The 23,811-nt window shown below is 45.1% G+C and overlaps 1 long non-coding RNA gene across 1 annotated transcript in view; it reads left to right on the plus strand.

The window, feature by feature from the left end:
• Positions 1-23,811, plus strand: part of LOC130148271 (uncharacterized) — a 54,866-nt gene that overhangs the window by 6,013 nt on the left and 25,042 nt on the right. Inside the window, exons 2-7 of the long non-coding RNA XR_008821505.1 lie at positions 271-402; positions 3,005-3,127; positions 3,241-3,327; positions 18,309-18,368; positions 18,739-19,403; positions 19,760-23,023. This is a non-coding gene — a long non-coding RNA (uncharacterized LOC130148271). The remainder of the gene's footprint in view (positions 1-270; positions 403-3,004; positions 3,128-3,240; positions 3,328-18,308; positions 18,369-18,738; positions 19,404-19,759; positions 23,024-23,811) is intronic.

The following is a 23,811-nucleotide window of genomic DNA, read 5'->3' on the forward strand; positions in this document are numbered from 1 at the left end:
CACAAATGAACCTTTCCCAGTATGCTCTGAAGAAGTTGCAACTCTTCACACCGTGAATGTGCGTTCACAGATAGTATATACTGCAGCATACATTTAAATTTGTTACCGTATCTTGTAAGAAGTGAGGGCTTCTCAGACCTCTTCCAGGGGTCATCTGCCCTCTCCTGCAGTCTTCTTAGGTGGCTTCAAGATGAGAGGAGGAATGTTAGACTGTATTTTTCACAGGGCTTAGGTGACAGATGAATAATGTATTGTGTGGTCCCATTTCAGTGCCCACTCAGGACTTTCCACTGTGGGAATAGGCTGCGTTTTACTACAGCTCCACTGGAAGGCTGGTAAAGGCAAAAGGAGAAGCCGGGTGTACGGTGGAAGTACACCTGCATAACCAGAGCGGTGGAAGAGGTAAGATACAGATAAAGACACTTTTTGCCTTCGTGCAATAGAAAAGAGCCACCCAGTTTTATTTCATGTTCCCAAGTGTCTTTCTGGGGGATTTAGTGCACACAGGCACCTAGAAGGTGCACCCTGGGCAGATAACCCCCCTGCAGAGCTGGCGGCGGTGGACTGAGGGGGGGTTACAGGGGAGAGGACTCCAGCAGGTGTCACCCGCACTTAGCAAAAAGCAGCTGCTGGGAAGATGTTCTCCATTCGTCTGACCTCTAGAGGTTTTAAATCATATCATTCAGATTCATAAAATAGTGTCAGGTTTTGTTGTTGTTTATTGTGCTGAGTCTGAAAAGCAAAGTGATACAGCAGTAAAGGGAGCAGCCATCCACCGCTGTTCATGACAGGTCAGCCAGAACCCTACGTTTCCTAGATATTAAATCTCCATCCCACAGAGGACAGTTAGAACAGATCAGAGATGATGAAGACTAAATTAAGGATGCTGAAGGGGGCCCACAGGGCTCCTACATAAACACTAATCTCTGCAGCTTTTCCTTCTCTTAGGTTGCTGCCTTCCTGCCACTGCAGGATTCTTGCGTTATAATCTGTGGGGTTTGTGTTTCCTGGTATTAAATGAGTTAAGGCGTGGGACCTATGGGACCTCTCATGTCTCAAGAGACACAGTACTCTAACGCATCTTACTCAGAGGCTGGTCTACATGTCTAGCTTCACCTGCTATTTTACTGAAATTAATTTACTTACATTGAATAGTGCTTTCCCATAACATAAAAATAAAAGCAGAAGGAATAGATTACTGCCTGTTTTTTTTCTTTTAGTTATTAACAGAAAGTAGGATTAGGAAAATATAGTGTGCCTCATTAGTTGAAGGAAGGGCTCCAAATTTAGTCCCCGTTAAATGCGTTAAAAATCCCTGTATTACATTATCCTTTATTTCATTATTGGGCTTTCCCGGTAAATGTCATTTTATTGCTGAAGTGTCCCCTGATGAACTACTATGTGGCCTTTTTACAGTACTTGCATAAAAGCATGCCTCAAACTTGCTTCCCTCATTCTTGCAAGGCAGCCTATTGTTTTAGATAGGATTATTCATGCAAGGCAGATTAATTCACCTACAGGAAAAAACCCCATGGTGGGTGCCTCATCTAAAGGAGTTCCCTGTGGAGCAGAAGAGCAGTTAGAGTTACTCAAACTGCTTATAGCGGAATCTGGGAAAATCTGGTTTGTTATGATAGGAATGGAAATCCACAACAAGGACACAACTCCAATGCAATCAGAGACAGCAGTAACCCAAACCTTGGCCTGAACTGCCTGCTCTGGTAGGGTAAGAGAGGAATGATGCTGTTGTCTTTGTGCCATAATAATCCCGAACCAAGCAGGAAATGTTAAATAGTACAGATGTGCGGGAGGTTTTGCAGCGCAGCACACATTTCCTCCCTTTGACCTGTGCTGCTGGCCAAAATTCAGGGTCTTGCTGGTTGATCAGATGGGAGGAGGAGTGAAGAGGGGTATTTCTGATGTATTTCTGTTTGCTTGCAAAATGCTCCCAGCCCTTTTTTCCTGAACACAGAAGAAATCACGCAGTTGAGAGCCAGTTTCCTTCCTTATAGCTCCAGACCTGCTCCAGGCAGCAGCGTGACCCCAAATCCCTCTGTTTCTTGTATTCAGTCCAGGTTTTATATCAATGATTGTTCAGGCTCTTTGAAGTTTCCGTTCCCTGCCTGTTTCAATATGCTGTCTTTCTGTCTCCTCTTCCACCTGAACTGTATTGTCCATCCACACATAACCTTCTTTCCTTTTAATATCCTACCCAAAACTGTCCTCCCAGAGCCTTCAGGTACTTCAGCATTCTTGCATCATGGGTGGAAATAGACTTAATGTCTCCTTCAGCTACCCTAAATAAAGGAATGCAGTTAAACCTACCAATTTCAAGAATGTTTAACCCAACCTATAAAAATAAAAGCCTAATGCAGTGTTGCCCTGAGGTTTTCATCTTACTGAAGACTCCTCTAGAAAATGCTGTGAAGTTTATAAGTAATGGCATAGAAATAATAGGGAGTACATCATTCAAAAAAACCAGAGTATTTTGCAAAAGACGTCAATAGATACGAAATAGATTTCCTTTTTCCGGTAGCAACCATAACACATAATACTGCAGCTTTCAGTCCAAAGATTCAGTTGTGGCATGAAAAGTTAAGTAAGAGTCTTTACTAAAGTTGCTGAAAAGGAGAAGTAAAAAGCATAACATGACCTCCGTCAGCGTGTAACATCTTAGAGGCTGGGATCATTTTTTCTGTTCTGTGTGCCACCCTTTAAAAACTCAGGGCCTCGCCTGGGCCTGGTGGTCAGTGATATTACAGTAATACGCAGGCACAGTGTCCATAGGTGTGTAAAGTAGCACAGAGTGGCCTTCAAGAAGGTCAAGAGACGAGGATTTACCTAACTGATCCTGCGCCACTGGAACTGATGACAAAGCACCTAGCGCTTTTAATAAAGGATCAAACCTACACAAGTGGACAGATACAGTTCTGAAACATGTGGTTTGGCACAGGACACTTCTTGGCTCCTAAACACTTATTTCAATCTGATGTCTTCCCACCAGCACAGGTTAAGCAGCTGCAGCCATCAAGGAGAAAGAGAAATCATGGGCTACCAGCACTTCCGGAATCTCAATGGAGATGCATGTTTTATCAACCAGTAATTTGGAGAAAAGTTATGTTCCCAGGTAGCTTGATCCAATCTGTTATTTTTTAATTATATGAACAGTTTGGTGTGGTGAGAGCAGGGCAGCTGCTCAGTGTAGGTCTCAGCCTCATTAATCTAAAATTGTGCTTGCAGTGGAAGCCAAACTCCTGAGTTGAATAGGATGAGAAGTGGTTGTGGAGTTTGGAATCTCTTCCATGGCCAGACTTCCTCAGGAAAATGGTGAGTTGCCTTGCATACATACTAATACCTAGGGCTTGACCCAGCAAAAGCAGTTGAGAGAATTAACCTATGATTGTAAGCGGATTGCTTGCTCTGTGTTATTACAGAGCCATTTTCCTTAGTCAACCTCAAAACACTTTACAAAGGAGATTGCTTACCAATGATGAATAGTTTAACGTGTACAGTTCTTTTCTCCTTCACAGCACTTGAGTATCAATGCATCTTCTTGTTCCTCTGATAAAATGTGTAAGTTAATGTTATGATTATCTTTTTGAGTGGAAAAAATTGAGCCCTGTGTGTAGGACTGGGGAGGGGGAATTCCTCCCTCCTTTGGTCCTATCTTGATGGCCTTTGCTTGTACCTAGTGTCAGTTGCAAAAAGTACCTTATTTTGTAGGTCTTTGATCAGCCTGCTGGTTAGCTAAATATATACCTGTGGGGAGATAATTACATGCTATCAATAGTAAAGTGTAGTAAAATAATTTACGTTAATTAAAACACTTGCAAAACCAAAGCAAGAATTTTCGCTAAGATAAATCTGCTGCAGTGACACCTGTATCTGAGACTGCCTGCTTCCTGTAGACAAACATGAAAATAAAACCAGGCACCAGGAAAAAACAGTTTCTTCGTGCTAAAAAGAGGAAAGACATGTACCCACTGGGAAATCTATGGTGGTACCAATCCAGAAGGGCAGGGGTGAACACGTCTTCCATCTGTGCAAGCAGATCTGACTTCATGAGTGTAGAGAAGATTGGTGTGATGAGTCCCACCTTATCAGTGTGTCTATTTGGCTAAGTGTGAGTGGCCCAGCAGGAGGGTTGTACAAATAGGCCCCATATTATTGGGGGAGGATTTGAAGACTAATTAAATAGTGTGAGAGAGGCTTAAAAAATCACCTTGTTACCATTTTTCAATCCACTGTCAGTTCCTCCAGCACAATCCTTGTACTTTTCCTCTCTTCCCACTCTTAATGTCTGATGAAAATACTCAGCACTTTCATAGCCTTGTGTGGAAATTGTCTATCTGACCTTCCCAGCTGAAGCAGTCAATGGCTATTCTCCCTCTGCTACCTTGTATCTTGGAAGAAGCTCAGTTGCTGACCCAAAGGCACTGGTGGGTCTGGGACATTATTGTTTCCACAGCCCTGTGGCACCGCTTGATGTTGCTTCCTGCAGATCTCAGGCTGCAGCCAGTCTCCAGTTCAACCCAGTGCATCTCTCCATTGAGCACTTCTGGAAGGGCTTGTATCCCAGGGTTTTTCTTTCTTCCTGATGGCTGCAGTCACTTAACCTGTGATATCAAGAAGACATCAGATTGAATTAAGTGCTTAGGAGCCAAGAACCACGACTGTTTTATTTAGACCTCATTTTTTACCAGTGGGTAAGCTAAGCATCTTCTTAGAAGACACAAAGGAATCAGGAGGTTTGTAGGGCTGCAATGGGAGAGCCACAGCTCAGCCCCCACCATCCAGTTGTCTCTCAATACATATGTAGTCCAGGACTTCCAGTTGGTACTTGCACATCCAGAGAGTTAGGCCCTGCCTCTTTCTCCAATCAACAGGTGCAGTCACCATTGCTGGATTCATGGCTGTGTTTGATTAGTTGGTGAGTGAGTTGGTAAGATACCTGCTGCTCCATCTGTTCTCCCTTTTCTCAGCGCTTGTCTGTGGTGCAGCAATGGATGCATGCATGTTTGTTTGCATCATTCTCTCCTCACACCTCTCCTCGCACGTATCTCTGTGATTTTGTTGTCATACTTCACTCACAAATATCAATGCTTTTGCACTCCCTCTCCATCTTGCACCAGATAGAATTCTAGCTTTTTGCAAGGTAGTGGAAGTGGCAAAACAGATCTGTCTAATCAGGCTCACTCAGTGGCCATGTTATCCTATACAGTCGGCAAGAAAGGAGCTTAAAGCCAGGGTGAGAAAGAGATTCCTCTCTAAAGATCAGCTAAGACTGGGGTGGGATTTCAGCCATGCGACTCTGACATTCAAGCAGGGCACGTGGGCACCCCCCTTCCCTCTCCTGCTCTGCAGTGTGAATGGGGAGGGACCACAGCAGGCTGGGACAGGGGAGCCAAGCTGCAGCAGGAAGTATTCAGATGTATTTAATTTCTTTCAGGGTGACCTTTAACAGGTGTGGATTTACTGGTAGGGAGAGGAGAGGGAAGTAAGCAAGGGATTAAGGGGACTTTACCCTCCCTCCACTTTAAGCACCAGCTTGCACAGCATTCCAGTACTGTGAGATGCAGTTTGTGGCTGTATGGCTTTATATCTTCTGCCTCCCTCGGTTTTGGTCAGGGTTGCTGGCTGCCCCTGCTCTGTAGCACTACTGGGGATTCAACACATGGCATGCCGTACTGCCAGGTATCTCAGATACAAATCTGGGGTGCCGGGTAGAGGAGAAAAATCACCCTGTTACCTGCAGGAATTGGGATTTAACCTATAGTGGAAGTGCACAGTTCAGGCAGACAGAAGGGAGGGGTGTGTGGTACGTTCCCTGGGTGACATTGCCCGGAGATCTTTTCTTGTTCTAGTGCTGCTGCATGCTGTTGAACAGCTGCTTTCCTCTAACCCAGTGTCTGCTGCAGTTCGGTGATGGATTAAGGCAACTCTCCATTTTCCTTATCCCTCTCCAAGGGGAGTTGTAAAGTTTAATTAATTACATTTTGTAAAACATGATGAGATTCTTGGATGATAAATGCTATACAAATGTAGAGGTTTTTTAATGAGCACTGTATGACGGCTGCAACAAAATGCTTGTTTATTCAAACTGATCTAAGCTGCAAAAAATCCTCGCCCCGCTGCTACCAGACATGTTGCCAAGCACTCTGTCTTTCATGGGCTATTTGATTTGAGGGTCCCAAGGTGCTTTTTGAAACTTCAGCAAAATAAAAAGGCAAGGAGTATATGTATATATCTGTATTTTACAGATCTTTTCCTTTATATGTGCAGTTTAGATTATACAACAATATCACTTAGCAATAGGGAAGGGAAAGATCAGTTAACAGTGTGGCTAGATGCTGTGGCTGTGTGGCAGGGGTATGTATACCTGTTGTAGTTTTGCCTGGCCTTGTCAGGCACCAGAGTTCTGGCACCATGTATTTTGTGTTTTGCAGGTTCCCCATGGCTGTGGGTAGGTGAAATCAAGCCTGGCTGCAGCTTCTCTGGTCCTCCCTCCCAAGCAAACAAGGTAAAAATGAAGTCTGGGAATGTCTGTCTTTGTTGCAGAGCACATTGTAAGCCTGCTCACAGGACTAAAGGTAGTTTCCATAATTAAAAATGCAGCCTGCTGTAAGTGCAAGCAGGGTGCCATTTCTTTTGCTGGAATTCAGTCAGGAATAAAGTAATTTCTTGAGCTTACAGATCTGCCTTGGGCTACTTGGTGGCTAGAACTTCAGGCTTACACCTCCAGAAAGCTGTTTCTGCTGTTATCACAATGCTGAAGCATCAGATCACCAGTGAATGGAGGAGAGATAAGACTTGAAGCAGTGTTTAAAGCAGAGCCTGAAAGAAGCAGTCTGTAGATTCCACCCAGTGATGGCACAGCCCAGTCCTACCCAGCTTCTGGGATCCAAGGATGCTCTCAGCAGAGGCTGCTATGGTTTCTGGCATGGGTGTTATGGGGCTGAAATGGTGGCAGCAATCCATCAGAGCCCCCTGTACTTCATCTGCACTACCGTTTCCTTAAAGCTGCTGCTTTGCAAAATTTACCTCTTCTGGACCTTTTATAATCTCTGTTTCTTTTGGCCAGCTGGAGTTTCCCTTAAGGGGAGAAGAAGAGGTGGAGAATGGCCTCTGTGTAGATATTGGCTGGCTGTGCCGGGAAGGAAAAAGAACACACAAGAAATGAGCTGTTGAACCCATGGTGATATGAGAGGGATAAGTGAGACATTTGAGGGAATAACCAACCAATCAACCAATCTCTCAAGCAATTTGTCTTTCCTCATTATAAAGCAACACCATAGTGGGAGAGATGTAGGGCCATTCTTCAGAAGATTTATTGCCCTGTAGCATCTGCATGAGAAAACTCTAAGTGCTGAGTAGAGCAGGAAATTGGAAGTAGATTGCACAACCTGCAATTCAACAAAGTTCTCGGATCTTCTGTGGAAAGAGAATGCTGGAGTTTCAGAGCTGGCTCTAGCTTGTAAGGCTTTCTCAGTCCTGGGAGAAGAACCAGTGTAGGTTTGGTTAGAGCTGATGGAGGCTTTGTCATTTACGGGTCTAGTAAGAGCATCCCAGAGTGCTGCTTTAACCAGCACAAAGGAAAATACCTCCCAGTGCTGTGACAGATCTAACTGTGCCTAAGATTAGTGAAGCAAATGCACTTACACAAACTATTGGAGTTTACAGGACCTCTGACAAGAGAGGGGTGCCTCTGTTTCCTGCCTGTGAACATATCTCTTTACAGCCCTCTGTATGTACAGCATTTTCTCAGAAACCAGCCTCAGGGACAATTATGCATTAATAGCTACTTCTTTCAGAAGCAGCCAGCCCTGCTCCTGAGAAACAGCTATTTTCAGGCAGTCTTGTTCCTGAGGAACTGCTATTTTTAGTGAGTTCTATTTCTGAGGCAAAAAAAGAGAAGAAGCCGTTTCTGTATCCCTCCACCATGGTCCAGACCCACTGGCTGTGGTTGACTTGCATTTTGCAGGAAACATTTCCTCTTTACATCTCAGTAGCCTGAGGAAAGTGGTTCTCCAGCCATTACAGAAAGTGGCAATCCGAGCTGGGGCTAATTATGCAGGGAGGACTTGTGGGAGGCAAAACTGTGCTCACATACTATAGATTCCATTAGAACGAGTAGGGAGATGTAATGGAGCTCTCCTGGGAGATGCAGGACTTTTAGATACCTAATTTGGAAGTCCGTTCTGGTATCCTTTTTCAACATCCCAAGAGTAATGATTAATCCTGTACTCCAGGTTTCTCTGAATCAGTTTGTAGCTGTAGTAAATATGGGCTGAACATGGTAACGTCATTGATGCTATGGGTAGATTACTTGAGGCAAGAGAAACTCAGGTTTTGTGGTCATTAACTCACGATGCACAATCATCTGGCAGCGATTTCAACTCAGGAATCTGCAGATGAGATAAAAGAGGCTCCATCAGAGCTGAGGAATGTGGTGTTTTGCAATATAAATGTCTAATATGCTCAAGGCCCCATAAATGCACCCCAGCAATGCTGTGCATTCCTGCAGCATCCCAACAGCATGGACCTGGACATCTTCCGTATGTTCTTGCGGCCATGGCCTTTCAAGGGGCATTCTGTAGATGCAACCATACAAAAATTCCAGTAATAGCTTTTTGTTATTCATAGATTTAATGCTAATATTGGTGTCCTGACACAAGGGTGAAGGGATTCTCGCCATGCTGAAGCTGTCCTCAATTTCAGCAGAGCCTGTGCAAAGTTCGTCTCGGGTATGTTACGATCTCTTCCATGCAGCTACTTCTGCCTCTGATAGGTGCGTGACTGAAGGTAACAGGTTTGGATAACAGTGGTATCAGCAAAGAACATACATTGGAACTGTGTCTTGGCAGGTTTGTATATACTAGCAGGTCTTTCCTTGGCAGGGCGTTGCTATCTGGATTCAACAAAATCAGCAGCTTTAGTCTCTGAACAGGGTCACAACAGTATTGAAAAAAAGCTGCCCGTCCTTGCTCCGGCACCATTTGCTCAGGGGCGGCTTTCTAAAGACTCTGGTGTGTGTGTGGTCTGAAGGTCATTCTTTCTCGGAGAGAGGCTCTTCTTTCCTGTCTGAGTGAAAAGGGGAGGCTGTTAGCAGTTCAGCGCTGTAAGCAGTTTCCCTTTGCTCTTGTGCAGGCAATACTGATGAACTTGGTCTCTAAGTGAAGATTATTTATCTTGTTTTTAACCCTCTGCAGGAGAGAAACCTGGTTGTGTTGGTCCTGCAAAATCAGACACTGCCCCCACCCCTCTTTTTTTTAAATATTCCTCCTATTCTCTCATCTCCAGGAAAAGTCATTATCTCTGGACCGTTTCTTGAAACCCAATTGCCTTTGTATTCTGGTCATAAGCAGAGCATTGTTCAAAGTGCGAGCGAGTTGTGGCTGCTTTTATCACAACGAGAGCCCATTATTGGCACTTTTCCCTTTTTACTGCTTCACTAGAGAAAGGCAGGCGAAAAATGGGACAGAAATCTAGGAAATGAAGGGTAATTTACAGTTCACAAAGGAGCAGTAAAAATTAATTAGCTGTCTGAGGATCCATTCCGACCTGGGCCGTGGAGTTTGTGCCAGCTCTTTGCATTGCATAAACTGTGCTGTGCTAGGCTGCTGAGATCAGGCTTGTGCTGTGAAATTAAGGCTCTTTGCTGAGGTAGAAGTCCTTTGGGGCATGCAAAATGTGTATGCACACCTAATTTGGTGTGCCAAAGAGACATGATGGTGCATATAACTCAGGTCATTACATGCTCAACTGGCTACTTATGACGTTCACTATTAGTTGTCACAGTAACTGCTCATGTAAATTACGGATGCAGTTATCCACATAATTTAACACCGAGCTCCTTTGAAAATCCAGGCCTAATTTCTCCTCCTTTTCTGTGTTGGTGTCTGCATGAATGCAACATGCTTATACACCATATCTGCCAATTCCAAAGGGGCTCAGAGCCGCAGAGGGACTGGAGAGGTGACAAGACACTGGCCCAGCTGGGCTATGGGCCAGTTTGGTTCTGCTGTGGGATGCGGGAACTGAGCAACTCCAGCATCTTGCCAATCATGTTGCCAGCCCTTCAGTCAAGCCTGAGATCCCCACCTGGAGAAAGAACTTCACAAATCAGAAATGTCCTAAATTGGATCCTTTTTTGGTGCATAATTTTCAAAACTGTAATTTCCATTTGAGAACTATTTGTCCTGATCCTGAGCGTCAGCTGAACTCATTTTTTTCCCTGTAGTTTAATTTAGGCAGCAGATGCCATCAGAATGTTAATGCCTTCTTAATTCTCACCTACATGCTTTTATTCTTATTAATTTGTTATCTGGGGCTTTAATATTCTATTTTTTTCCTGCTTTGATCAGTTGAAATAATTTGATGGCAGCATTTCAACAGGGCTTGCAATGGGAAAGTGTGTAATGGTGCATCACCAATGTATGTTGCTGTGTATCCTGCAGCGTGCTCAGCTGTTGTACTGTGAGAGCATGAATCATGTGATGTTTTTAGGTGATTATAGATGAGGCCTTACTTATCCCTGCTGTGAATAACTAGAGAGAGAACAAGCTTTAAGGACTGTTTCCCTGGTTCAGGATTTTGCCCAGTGCAATCTAAGGGCTGGTGATCCAGGAGTGTGATCCCAGCCTGTGGAAGTGCAACTGAGCTTGCATCCAACGTGCTTGGACAGCTGCCCAGCCACAGCGGATGCTTTCAGTCAGCACCCTTAAACCAGTGGTATGGGGCAGTGATGGAGGTGTACCCACAGGATTCTCTGTTCTCAGCTCAGGGGTTTAGGGATGGTGCTTCCTAAATAAGAGCCGCAGGGAGTGGGGCAGGGACCTTTCCCAGCTGGGATGCAGTGCTGGAGGACGTCACCTTCCAGGACTGGAGGTCAGCAGGAGCTCTTTGCAGAGAAATGGGGATGGATGGGTTCATTGCTGCTCCCCAGCCGATACCAGATCCAACTGCACGGGAGTGTCTCTGTTGCTTGGGTGCAGGGAAGCAGCAGGTTCGGCTTCTGAGACAGGTGTAGCGAATGTTACCTAGGAAAGGATGTTTCAAGCTGTGCAGAAGTAACAACAATAAAGTTAAGGAGTGTCAGAGAAAATGAACGGTTTTACTAACTTAATCGTAACAGTTCTGCTTAAAGAAAGAGGAAGAAAATTGCCCAAGTCCCAGACAGTTTCTCAGTCAGTGTGGTTTACTCCCTCCTGGCAGCAGAGAGACGGGACATCTTGCCAGACTTTACTGGCTACTGTGGTACAACTTCAACAAGCAAAGAAGCCATTTTTCCCACTAGAGAATGTGAATGATCCGAATCCACCTACCAGGCGGTAAATAACTAGAGGGAGAGTGGAACTATTTGTCCTTTTACGTTATGACAAAACTCCACTCTTGATGCACTCACACATAGGTTTGGGGTAGGCAACTGAAAGGTTATTTTATCACAACTGAAAGATAAAATATGAGATTTTCTAGACACTGTCCCTGTTGTGAGAGAAAAGACAAGAGAAGGAAAGGGATGAGGATGAATCAGCATTTTACTATGTTGCTTCTCAAGCCCAGTGTCTACCATGTTGTCCAAAATGTGCATACTTGGTGCTCTAAATTGGGTTTACCTACCTTTACACTATTAAGTTTGTCCTAGCAAATCTAAGTCTGTGGGCTTGCAAAAACATCTTTTCCTAATGCCACTGGCTCAATTTTGGGAGAGGCTAGTTCAGGAATAAGGGTGTGACTTTCTGTGTGCTTGTTATTGCTTGTTATTTAGGGGATGGAATATGTCTTGGGTTGTCCCCCAGTCTTTCTGGGAAAAGCATGGGTCCAGGTTCTGTTTTATCCCTCCAGTACTATTTGCAGATACCAGAGGGTCAGAGCAAACATCTCTTTTCATTGGATACTACCTACAGGATGAGGGGTGCTGAAAGTTGCAAAGTCACATGTTTGGCTTTTAATAGCATCGCAAAGAAGTTTTTGAAGGTGAGGTTCATGTTCAAGTGAGCAATGGCCTGCAATTGCACTCCCAAACACATCTGAGTAAAGTCCCAGTCCAGATGTGCCCTTTATAGACTGTTAGGAATAACTGGCTAGTCTGGTTTTTGCACAGGCTCTGTGCTCCCAGCCAGGCAAACACTAGCTAGTACTATGTACTTGGAAGTTCTGATTGTGTTTATTGGAGTGGAGTGACTCCAGATCAGAGCTTGCTCATGTCCAGGCAGCCTGAAGGGTGACTGATGAGCTTGTGAAAGAAAATCTCCACATTCAGACCAAAGACTGCACAGGGCAGGCGCCTGAGTAACAGCTGCATCCAGCACTTTGGTGGGAAAAATCTGAGTAGGGTGAAACTGTGGCTTTCATTTGGGCAGATGTAGTCCATCTGCTGATGGGATCAGCAATGGGACAGTATCCTCTGGAAAACTGGGATTAAGATACACAAGCGGTGCATGCAAATTAGGCATCAGATTATGCACATGAGAAGCACGATGGTCTTCTGGTATTTTGATTGGCTTCCAGGTTTGGATTTGGAGTCCTTTATTTCTGGTGCATGAAGGCAGCAGCTGATGTTCTGTGCCTCAGAAGGTGGTTCTGCCTGTGACTTCCAGATTCCAGCATGACCTAGTGCAATGGCAGTCACACACTCAGCACAAGCTGTCCCCCCTCCCTCTGTAGTTCCCTCCACAGGAAAGTGAATCCTTCTGCAAACCAGTCCCAACTTGGACAGAGATGCCAGAGGAAAAAGTTTCAGAGGCCAGGTCCTTCCGCAGGCTTTGCCCTGTCCGTCACCCTTGAAACTTGGTCCCATTAAGAGACGATAGCTTTCTGGCTGATGCAAACTGCTGCATGACACATCGGATATTGTGTATAGCACTTGAAGAGGTTGATGAGAGCTATCTGAATCATTCATTACCCGGTGAAGTAGGTGAGTGACTGCTATTGTCCTTATCCTTTTAGAGAAGAATGCTCAAGCACAAAAAGGTTGAGCGATTTAGTGCAGGTCCCTAAAGGAAGAAGCATCAGAGCTCAGAAATAGTGCTTGGTCCCATGCTCAGATAATTATTCTTCACTTGTTTCTCTCTGAAAATTATTCACTAAGGGTTAGTGTTGTTATGGGTGGTCAGCTTATGCTGTAGAAACATCATAATGTGAATTTAGTATTTTCCGCTATTTTTTTGGTAGTCCATGAATCAGTCCCAGTTCGCCAAACAGTTCCTGCTGTGTCTCCATGATAAGCTTTCTCTTGGTAGGTGTTCTGTGTGCTTGGCTGGTCATTCGGTTCACATGGGGGCTTTCCTGACTCTTGTTCTGAGGAATGAGGCTTTTTTTAAAAGCAAAGAAATCCTAAATGTTAGATTGCTGCTACCATTCCCTGGGGCTGCGTGGAAGGATTCATTCTTTAGGCTTCCTGAATGGTTTCTTTGGTTCTCAGCAGCTCTCGCACTGTTCATGAACAATGCTGTTACTTGTGTTGTTATTGCAACCAGACGTTGACTCGGGCACCAGTGGTGCTAGGTGCTGTACAAACACAGAGCATCTGGGTGGTCCTTGTCCTAAGGAACTGATGAAACCAAGGTTTGCAGTGTGCTGCAGGTCAAGTCTGTCTTAATCCTTCCAGCTCTAGTGCAATTGTGAGAGCTAAATAATAAAAAGAACAGAGTGGGAAGGAGGTCTTCTGCCTGAGCTAATTCCGGGATGGTGGGGAGCAGAGAAATCCATTTATACACTAGTAAATATGTATAAATGAGGGACTTGAAGAGACCTTCTGTCTATTTGGGAACAACTAGAATTCCTGCTAAATAAGACTCAGCAATTCATGTGGCAACTAGGGTGGTCTTGATTTTTAACCAATAAAAGAACCAGCCTCTTGATCCCTGGCTTTCTTGCAGTATCTGTTTCTTTCTCTCTTGCTCTTTTCTCTTTCCCCAGCCAAATGCTCAAACATACCCAGAAAAGCCTGTTCTTTTCCCAGCTGGCTGCATCTCTGTGGAGAGTCTGTGGCCCTCTCCCATTTCAGGCCTGTTTGACCTTGCCTTGTAACCAGATGTTTCACTGGAGAACGTACACTGGGGAGAGCCTGGGTTGCATTCAGCTGCTGGTGAACTTTCTGCCTCGGTCAAGCAGCTGTAAACAAAACCAGCCCAAGAAAAACAAAACCTTTTCTAAACTGAGTTGGCCAAGGACAGAAATGAATCCAGAGATGCAGATGGCTGTTAGCATGTTGATGAAGCTGCAGAGAGAAGGTCATCTGCCATCCCTGATCTTCAAAGATGGGTTTCACTTAGCTGAGGGATCGTTATTTTGGGATAACAACTATCGTTCCTCTGGTTCTGGAAATATGTGACACAGAGACCTCTTCCAATGCTGCCCACGGTGCATCATACTGTTTGCAGCTGTCCATGCATTTGAGTGAGTTTCTGGCCAAGAGTATTTAGAAAGTGGTGGCTTGCTGGCCTGAAAGTCTCAGAAGAAGGAATCACAAGAACGCCGTAGCAAAATGATTAGCCAGGGACATCCCTTCTTTTGAGAGCTGTGCCACATGTCTGTTGAGATTATTCAGCTGGTGCTTGTAGATGGGCTTTCTGCAGAAACAGTCCTGACATGATCAGGAGAAGATGTGAGCAATGTCTTCTGGGGTTAAAACTACAGTGGGGTTGTAAGAACATTGTTCTTTGGTTTGGGAAGTGACCAACTATAGGAGTTCCTGTTTCGCACAAGATACAGCGGGGCTGGTCATTAGCTTAGACACAGTGAGAGCCTCACATGCAAGATGACATCTAAAACAGTATGGGGTCCCCTCATCCTTTCGTGACAAGTTACAGGAATTGAGGGATGCTAACTCAGGCTCTTCCAGCTTGGTATGGACCTGGAGTTCAGACCTGAGAAGGCTTTTTCCATTTGAGTTGTGCTTGGCCAGATTAGAGGGCAGAAGGGCTGTGCAAACAGCGAGATATGCTCCATCATCTCTGAACAGAATCAGTTCTTGAGCCACAGCCATTCTCTGTTGAAAGGGTCTGTTAGGCTGAGCTGAGACTGCTGGGAGAGGGATTCTTGGCCCACTGATCACTGCTGTACCAGGAAGGATGGAGGCCTGTGACTGAGCACCGTATGTTCAGAATTGCGTTGATACCCACCTCAGTGATTTCTCCTCTGCAAGGGTTAGGCTTGCTTGTCCCTGAACATCTGCTACCACTCAGCAGACATCCACCACTGTGTTGAGATATTTATCCAATGTTCAGTATTCCCTCAGAGGGAAATGTGCCATCTCCTGCTCCTACATGTATACTAGCTCCACTTTCTACAGCCAAGTACCAGCTTGCCATAGGAAATGTCGAGGTGACCTGGCTACAGCCCATGGCCAGTTTCTCCTCTGATCCATCTCTGGCCCCATAAATCATTTTTAATAACCAGAGTGCTCTTAATGCAGCAATTCTAATGTGGGCTAGATCTGTTTAACCTAATCTGAGTATTAAAGCTGGTCACAGTGATATCTGAGCACCTGTGACTTCCTCAGACCAGCTAGAATTCAGGACCGTGAAGCCAATGGCTTTTCCTGTTCATGCTGTAGTGACACATCCCTCTTGGGGTGATTAATACCCTCCAGAGATGGCATTAGGTCAGTTACGCCAAGATAAGGAAGAGAGAATGGGGCCGTAGGGCAGATATTCCTTTCAGATTCCCAAATGAAAAAGTTTTCAGACTTTCCAGACCTTGGCTTCAGCATCTTAGGGAGACATTCTTTTGGAAGAAGCTCTGGGGGTGGCATTGCTTGGCCAACTGGGCATGAGGAGAGAGCTGGACAGAGGAAGGAATCTGATAACACTGTTTTGCCCTCTGCGCTTAGATCAACACTTCACTCTCTTTTAAACATCCGCTTCATCATTCCTGCTGCCCAATATCCCACTATGGCCCCAGCAAGAGCTATTTTAATCCCTCATCATTCATCAGGAGGCCCCTTCCTGTTCCCTTTCTATCTGCTCCTGCATGCATGTATGTGCATCTCTCCACTGAGAAATCCCCTATGCTAGCTGTTGTCAGAAAGGTCACCCAGGGATATTCACAAACAGCAGGTGTAAAATTAACAACTGGTGCAATTCCAATCATCTGGCAGGAAGGAAAACATTGGACAATAGGTAGAGCCAGGGTAAAGTTTCCAGCTGAAGGCTTATTGCCTGATATAGGACAACAGATCGGTGGGCTGGGAACTCTCCTAGGAATGTGAAACCGATAGGGTATTAGCAGGCCCTCTCTGCCCCTCCAACACAATTGTTTTCAGCTTGCTCAAAAATATTTGGAAATGTTACCGAGCAGGACGTGTGGGTGAGAAGGCATCTTCCAGCCAATCAGCCAAGTAGATTTCAGCCCTCCCCTTGAATTTCAGGCTTTTGTTTTCCCTGATGGAAGGGAAGGTGAATCCTCCATGATTAATTTAGGGATCTTAAAGCATTTTGGATGAGTTCCTGCAGCACCACTAACAAGTGATGCTCTCAAGGATTACGGAAATTGTGGAGAGATGGCAAGATGGATGGGTGGATATGTGTTCAATACAGATTCTGGCCTCTTACTGTTTTTGTGGGTGGAACTGATTTTAGCTGCGTGAAATGATGTATCACTCAATAATGATGGTGTAAGTCTGTTGGAGGCATGAATGGTAGATCCTGTTAGACCTTGACTAGTGTCAGCAGCCAGAATGGTGGACTGAGTCTATGAGCACAGGAGTAAGATTTACTGTAAAATGCAGTCTGTGGAGGTATCCAAGGAAAGTTGGCAGCACTGGACACAGTGAAGACAGTGGAGAATGGCAGAGGCTGTTGAGAGGTTTGGTTTAAACTGTGGCAAGCAGAGTTGCTCTGCAAGTATTAGAGAGAGTCTAGTAGCTGTTCCCAGCATGGAGAAAGAGCTTGGCCAGAGGTTTTAACTAACACACAGCCTTTTCTCTGCTGGAGTTCAAACACAGAAGTCTTGCCTCTATGAAGTAGAAGTAAATGTATGGGAACCGCTGCAACTTAAGAGCAATACCTCAGTGCCCACAGCTATCTGGCTTTAGTCTCCCCTGTCCTTCTCATTCCCCACCCTCAGAGCTGTCTGTTCATGTGATGTGACAGCAGGTGTCTTTCAGCAAAATGCTGCCACACCACAACTTGTAGGCTCGTGTCTGGCTTACACAGTGCTCATCCTCTGTTTAAACAGGTTTGGTACAAGCTGCATCTACCACAATACAATTAGTGCTGAAAATGTGCTCTTGTGGGTCTCTGAGCCTAGGTAGGGATCCCATTGCTCTCACTTAGCAGGGATCTCACATGGACTGTGCTGACAAAAGATGCCTGGGCTGAGAGGAGGTCTGATAAGGCAGTGTAACCCTGACATACGTTGTCAGCAGCGCTGCCATCGCCAGCGAGAGCAAGGGGGAGGACTGAAATTCTCCTGTTCAATTGGGCGAATTTGACACCTTCTCGTTCTTGTGTCCTCGTGGCTCGGCCACTTGACATTTCTAAACATTCTCAAGCAAGTTCACTGGAAAACTATCCCATGTCAGGAGCTGGTGATGTCAAGGCTAATAACAGTCGTGGGGTCAAATCCTTCTGATCCTTCAGGCAAGGACCTCAAGATTTGGCTCCAAGTCAATAACAAGGTCTGTCACGTCAACGATGGCTTATTATGAATCGCAGCGCAAGCCTTTCCCAAACAAAGTGCATTTGTTTGGTCTTCCATGCAGGAAAAGGTTAACAGTTTCCAAAGGCGGGTTCTCTCTTCCTTGCATGGAGCAGCAAGCAAAACCAGTGAGCTTAGAACAGGCAACAGCACTTCACCTTAGAGCAGGAGATGGGGATGGTGATAAATCTTTATCTGGGAAATTCTTCTCTTCCTCTCTGGAATGGTGCAAGCTGGTTGTTTTCATCTCTAGAGATGCTAGGGGTTTTTTTCTGTGTCCCCTTCCATCATTTGAATGTCAACAATACCACTTGGCTGCCTTTGTTAATGTTACAATGGACCTCAGAAAGAGGGAGCTAGCCATATTGGGCGATGCAGGGCTGAATGTCAGGGAAGGAGATAGCAGGGATCATACTGGCTCACACGTGCTGCAGTGAAAAAAGGAATTGTAGGATGACATTCACTTTGCTATTACATTGTAATCCTGGCAGTGTGTTGAGAATGATGCCACTGGAATGGTGTCCAAAATGCTAGTTATAACCACTTCCTATTTTTAATTTCCTCTTAATAAGGGAAACGGTGGTTGTCATCCTAACAATAATGATGCTGCTCTGCCCTTCCAGATGTCAGAACATGGGTTAACAAACGCTGATGTCTCTCTACAGGCCTTTCTTCTGAACTGAAAACCTCTGTGCAACGCAGCCCACCCAGACACACATCAGCAGGTACAAACCAGGGTGCTACAGAAAATGCTGTACCTGCATTTCTGGTGGCCTCATTTTACAAGGGAGTATTTGAATCATGGAGAAATAAGGTGACTCGCTCCGTGCCCCTTGGTGAGTCAGTGGCAGAGAACAGATTCAACTGTTCACATCTCCCATTTTTCTCTGTCAAATGGCCTTTCTGCTGTTTTTTAGAAGGCATTTGGCATAAGGTTCCTAAATAAGTAAGCTGATGTTCAGAATTGCTGAGTCCTCACTAGTTCCCCTCCAGGCAGTACCTAAACAAGATATCCGTGGGGAAAGCTGTCATGTCTTGAATATCAGCAACTGCTAATGGTTATTCCTTTTTATTCACTCATATATGTTTTTGCAGGTGGATGCCAGCTCTGCACACCCATCCAATCCGACGCATGCAGAACCAGCACAGGACATGGAGGACCACAGCAGGTAGCCCCAGTTTCCTGAACTGCTATTAACAACATGATTGTTTCACACATCCCTCTTAAAGACCTGCCTGATTATAGGATTTGAACTGTGGTTGTCAGAAGTCTTAGCTAAGGGAAGGTTGGTCCACGTGGCTTGGCTGAGTGATGCTTTGCTTTTGAACAGCTCCTGACTCCAGAGAGAGTGCGTTTCTCATTTTGCAAAGCACTTATCTCCTGCTGGCTCATAGGAAGTTTCTGTAGACTCTCTCTCCACTGAAGGTCAGATTTCATGTATCTTCTGAGATCCTAGAACCAGGGTTCTGCAGTGCTAGAAAAGCAGAAAGGAGAAGACTATATGAGGTTATCAACATTGAGCAAAACAGCGTTTATGGCTCAGACGGCAATTCCAATTATCCAGCACTTAGGCATCAAGAAGATTCAGATAAGAGGTCTCAGATTTAGCTCCTCTCCTCTCTGCAAGTTAATGTGCCACTTTTCCTTTTTTTTTTTTTTTTTTTTTTTAAGCAGACGATCAAATCTGTAATAGCAAATTGCAAGTTAAAAGGCAAAGATTGTCTCTGGAGAGAATGGAAAGAACCATTTTGGCTCTAGGGTGAGTTTTGTGATCCACCTGAAGCATGGGTAGCTGTCGTTATACACACATTAAACAGAAGCTTAGTGAGCTTGTTGTAAGACTAGTTGGATATAATCCTGTGGCATTTTTATAAAAACATTTGAGTCCATGGATGCATCATTTGCTATACTGGGTAAAACCTAACTAAGCTCCTGTTATGCTTCTATCAGGGCTATTTATACATTGTGAGAATGCAGGAACCTAGTTTCTGACTTCTGCCTTAAATCTGAGAAGAGTCAATTGAAAATTATATCGTTTGTGCAGTATTAGATTATAGGAAAACCTTAGAAAAAGCTCTGCCTTGTAGCCCCATCCATTTATTTTCCATTGCAAAGGGTCAAATTGCCAAAAGAAGAGGTGTCACCACCAAGCTGAAAGGAGCTGTCTCCCTTCCTTCCCTGGAGTTTTTATACAGGTCAGTCCCTCTAATATGTAAGCTCTTTTCTCCTAGCAGTTTCCTCATAGGAGAGCTTCCTAATTTTCCTTCTCTCCTCACTTCATAGCCACCCACAAACAGCTTTTCACTCATCTGAATGCTTGTAGATCACCAGCATATAGCAAAGCTTTAAGGAGCATGTGCCAACAACCTATATACTAGTCCAACAGCACTGTGTTGAGGGTTATCTTTATTTTCTGGAATAGATAATGATCGTCTTTAGAAGAGCTTCTTCCTTAACAACTAGCTTCTAAAAGGCTGTCACTCCAGCCCGACCCTGTTTTCTACCAAGAGCTATGGCTCTGAACCCTGTTACACTTCTGAATGATACCTGTGGCACACACCCATTCTAGCTACTTCTAATTCCCTGGGTATGTCAGCAAAAACTTCTGCAGGGTCCTGACACCTGCTGTGAGGGTTAGGCAGCAGAAAAGCTGTACTGCTCTCAGCCTTTTCTAGCTACCACAGAGCTGATGGAATCCCTCCCCCTGCTTGCCCTTTGCATTACTCTATGGGGTGGAGAGGAAGCAATCCTCTGAATCTAAAACTCTCCTACCCTTCTTTTCCCACACAAGTTAATTCCCAGCCCTTGCTTGCTTCTGCTCCAGCCCCCTTCTGAGCGTGCTCTCATTAAGACCCCAGAGGGAGGAGGTGATGCTCTGAAATTGTCTTAATTGCTCTTGTTTATGCTGGTTACGATGGCAATAGGTTGCCATGCAGAGGAGGCTTTCTTCAGATGTGCAGGTTCTCCATTGTTCCGTATTCTGAAGGATTGTCTGTAGGCAGCTCCAAGTCATTTACAACAATAGATTAATATGAAGATCAGTAATACTGGGTGACTCACAGTCACACATATGCAAGACCCGCCAATCGCTGTGACCTGCCACCGGATTTGAGGGGAGGCTAAACGTTCCTGGTATGCTCTTGCAGGATGCTGAAGAGATGCTTTGCACTTGCACAGTTTCTGCTATCCAGGAGCTCCCTGAACATGAATGGAGAATGCTATTTTGATCGGGCAGATGATGACTGTTAGACTCTCTGGAAGGCAGGGAACTGGAACAGAGTATGTCTTTGGTCCAATGTAAATTTGCATGTGCCAAAGTTCAGACAGCGGTCAGGAATCCTGACTTTTAGTCCCTGATCTATCTGCCAGGCACTGTTAACATCCAGACCCTAAAGAGGATCTTCTAAGAGTGTTGTGCACCACTTGTACTGTATCCCATTTATCACCCTTGACAAATGACAGAGAAAAGCTCCATCTCACAGGGTCTTCTCTAGACCTTTGCAGTACAGTGCCTGGGTCTTCATTTGGCAGAGACCCATTGGAGGTGATGTCAAGATACCTTGGCTGTGAGTTTGGCCCTTCTGTCCCACTGTTCAGGCTTAGGTCTTCATGCTGCCACTGACTGCCTTGGACTAGGGATATTTTGCTTTCTATTCTTACTCTTCTGGATAGGCCCAGGCTGTCAGGTCAGTATCAGAGACACTCTACATCCCTCTGATCCATTTCTTGAATCAAGAGGTCTGTGTGCCATTCTTTCCCCTATATCCTTGGCTCAGGGATATATGTGCCCTCCTACTATGTCCCCACTAGTCCTCATTCACCCAGGATCCACCATTCTCCTTCCATGTGCCAGGCACCCCATGTACCCCCTGCCTCTCTCACCCATCATTCTCCCTACCTCTCTCCTGCTGTCAGGGGCTCATCATTCCCTCCTGTCTTTCCTTTCCTCCATGCTGGGTGAAAGGGGAGATGCCCACTTCTATTTTTTCCCTGTCTGGGGGATACATTATTTTTTCTCTGTATCTGGGAGATACAGGCAGGGATGAGAGGAAGGCTGTGTTGTGCTAGAAGGGATTAATAGCTGTCACCAACCTACTCTTGACTCTAAAGTCCATTATGGAGCTGGGTCAAGCTACTGAAACTCCCCACCCGTTTTCTATTTGCTGCTTGTTTTCAGTCCTTGGATGCTGACAACAGCCCGATAATTTCCAGTGTCAGATTTGGTGCTCCGTGGTACCATATTGCATGTACTCCAGCAGACAGACAAGTGGAGAAATACTTTCCAGCTGAGTGTGAAAAATTGCCGTGCTCAGTCCATAAGTAATGTGCTTCGTTGAGTCTAGCTAATTTTCTTCCCCATATAAAACAGTGCGGTTTCTGCATAATTTTTGCATTACAAAACCACCAGATCTCAAGAGCTTGATGGTGGGCCAGGCCCCAAGTGTGTCACTAAGTAATTACTGAGTCCCCGCCTGCCTCAAGCTGAATCAAACCTTGAGGCAGAAGCTGAGGACCTGACCCCTGATTAGGTCTGTGTGCTCTTCCATATTCATAACAACAGAAGTGTGCTTACACTGGGTCATCAAAAGGGTGAATCAGTACCCTGTCCTATATATATAACCCCAAAGAGGGCACCTAGGCAGGACTAGGAAGACTTTTCTTCCATAAATATGTATTTCATTTGGAAATACAACTTATATAAATGGTTAGGAGTTCTATGTAATTAGCAACCCTCAGTGGATTTCTCTTCCACAAACTTTTCCAGATCCCTGTTAAGTTCCTATAAATTTTTAGCCCCTTCAGCATCCTCTGGCAAGGAGTTCCTCAGCTTAACCACACACCTCCTTTCATTTGAACCTGAAATCCCCCTGTTCTCAGGCGGTTTTGAACCACCAACCTTTTAGCTAGCAGTGGCACACATTTACAAAGATCTTGAATTAGCCATGTATTTAGCCATAATTAGCTTTTCTGCTTTCTCCATGCGTTTGATTCTGCTCTCTGCTGGAAATCTGCACTGCAGTATAGTCACATGCTGGAAGGAGAAATGCAGAAGAACCTGAAGCTCTTTGAGTGAAATAGCGCAAAGCACCTACGCAAGGTACCAGTGGTCACCTATGGAACATCCCCTTGGAGCCACCACATGTTGCCATCACTAGACGGTGACATCTCCCAAGCTTTGGAGCAGACTTGGTTGCTGATCCAGAAGAGGGCAATGGTGACACATCCCCACTGATGCTCTGAGCACCAAATCAGCTGAGGACAGCCACTGTAGGAATGTAGCCAAATAGCCAAACCACCTTGGCTAGCAGATCTGTATGTTCCTGGCTGTTTTGTGGCAAGCAGATTGAAGTGGGAGGCAACTTTCAGCTACTGTCTCAGGTCAGATGGGACTGTCAGTCAATTGTTAATTATGACTCTTCTTCTTACTAATTTCTGTAACTTCTATCACCATGGCAGCTAACTGCCGTGGAAAGATTCAGCCAGAAAAAGGAGAAGACAACCAAACTTTTCATAGCAAGGGAACAGGAACAAGCTACAGAGGAGGGAGGCGTGGAGGAAGAGAACTGTAAATTGTTTTCTAGGAGAGTCTAACGCCATGCTCTGAAAGCTGGTCAGGTTTGGCTTTGCACGGTCCTATCAAAGGGAGCCAGACCCATATTCTGACTGTCCCATGCTGAAAGCTCACGTTCAGCTAGTCTGGTCCCAGCACAGCACGTGATGAATGCATGGTACGTGTTTGTTGCGCAGGATGCTGGGCAATATGATTTGTCTTACTCTGTGCCCATTACTGGGAAACTGCGTTATTATCATATCTTCTCTGCCCTGCCCTGGTCAGTTGATCAGTTTTAATCTCTGGTGATGGCTGTGTGTCCGCATGAGGAGGGAGAAGGAGAAACTTGACAGCACTTTGAGCTCTGATTAATTTTTAAACTTCCTCCCTTTCTGCTTATTTTGTAGCTTTTGTCCTGATGCTGAATGTGTTCTTTCCCCCGTGTGTCACTCCCAGAGGAATAGTGTGGAGATGAAATGCCACTCAGCCATCACAGGGCATTTTACCTGTGAGGGCCTGGAACTGAACAGGGCTCTAGGACAACTGGCAACTTCTGTTGCTGCAACAGCTCACAGGCACATGGTGACACAGTGCCTGAGTATGTCTGTACTATGGG

Source organism: Falco biarmicus, chromosome 4, assembly GCF_023638135.1.
Source record: "Falco biarmicus isolate bFalBia1 chromosome 4, bFalBia1.pri, whole genome shotgun sequence".
Classification (NCBI taxonomy): Eukaryota; Metazoa; Chordata; class Aves; order Falconiformes; family Falconidae; genus Falco; species Falco biarmicus.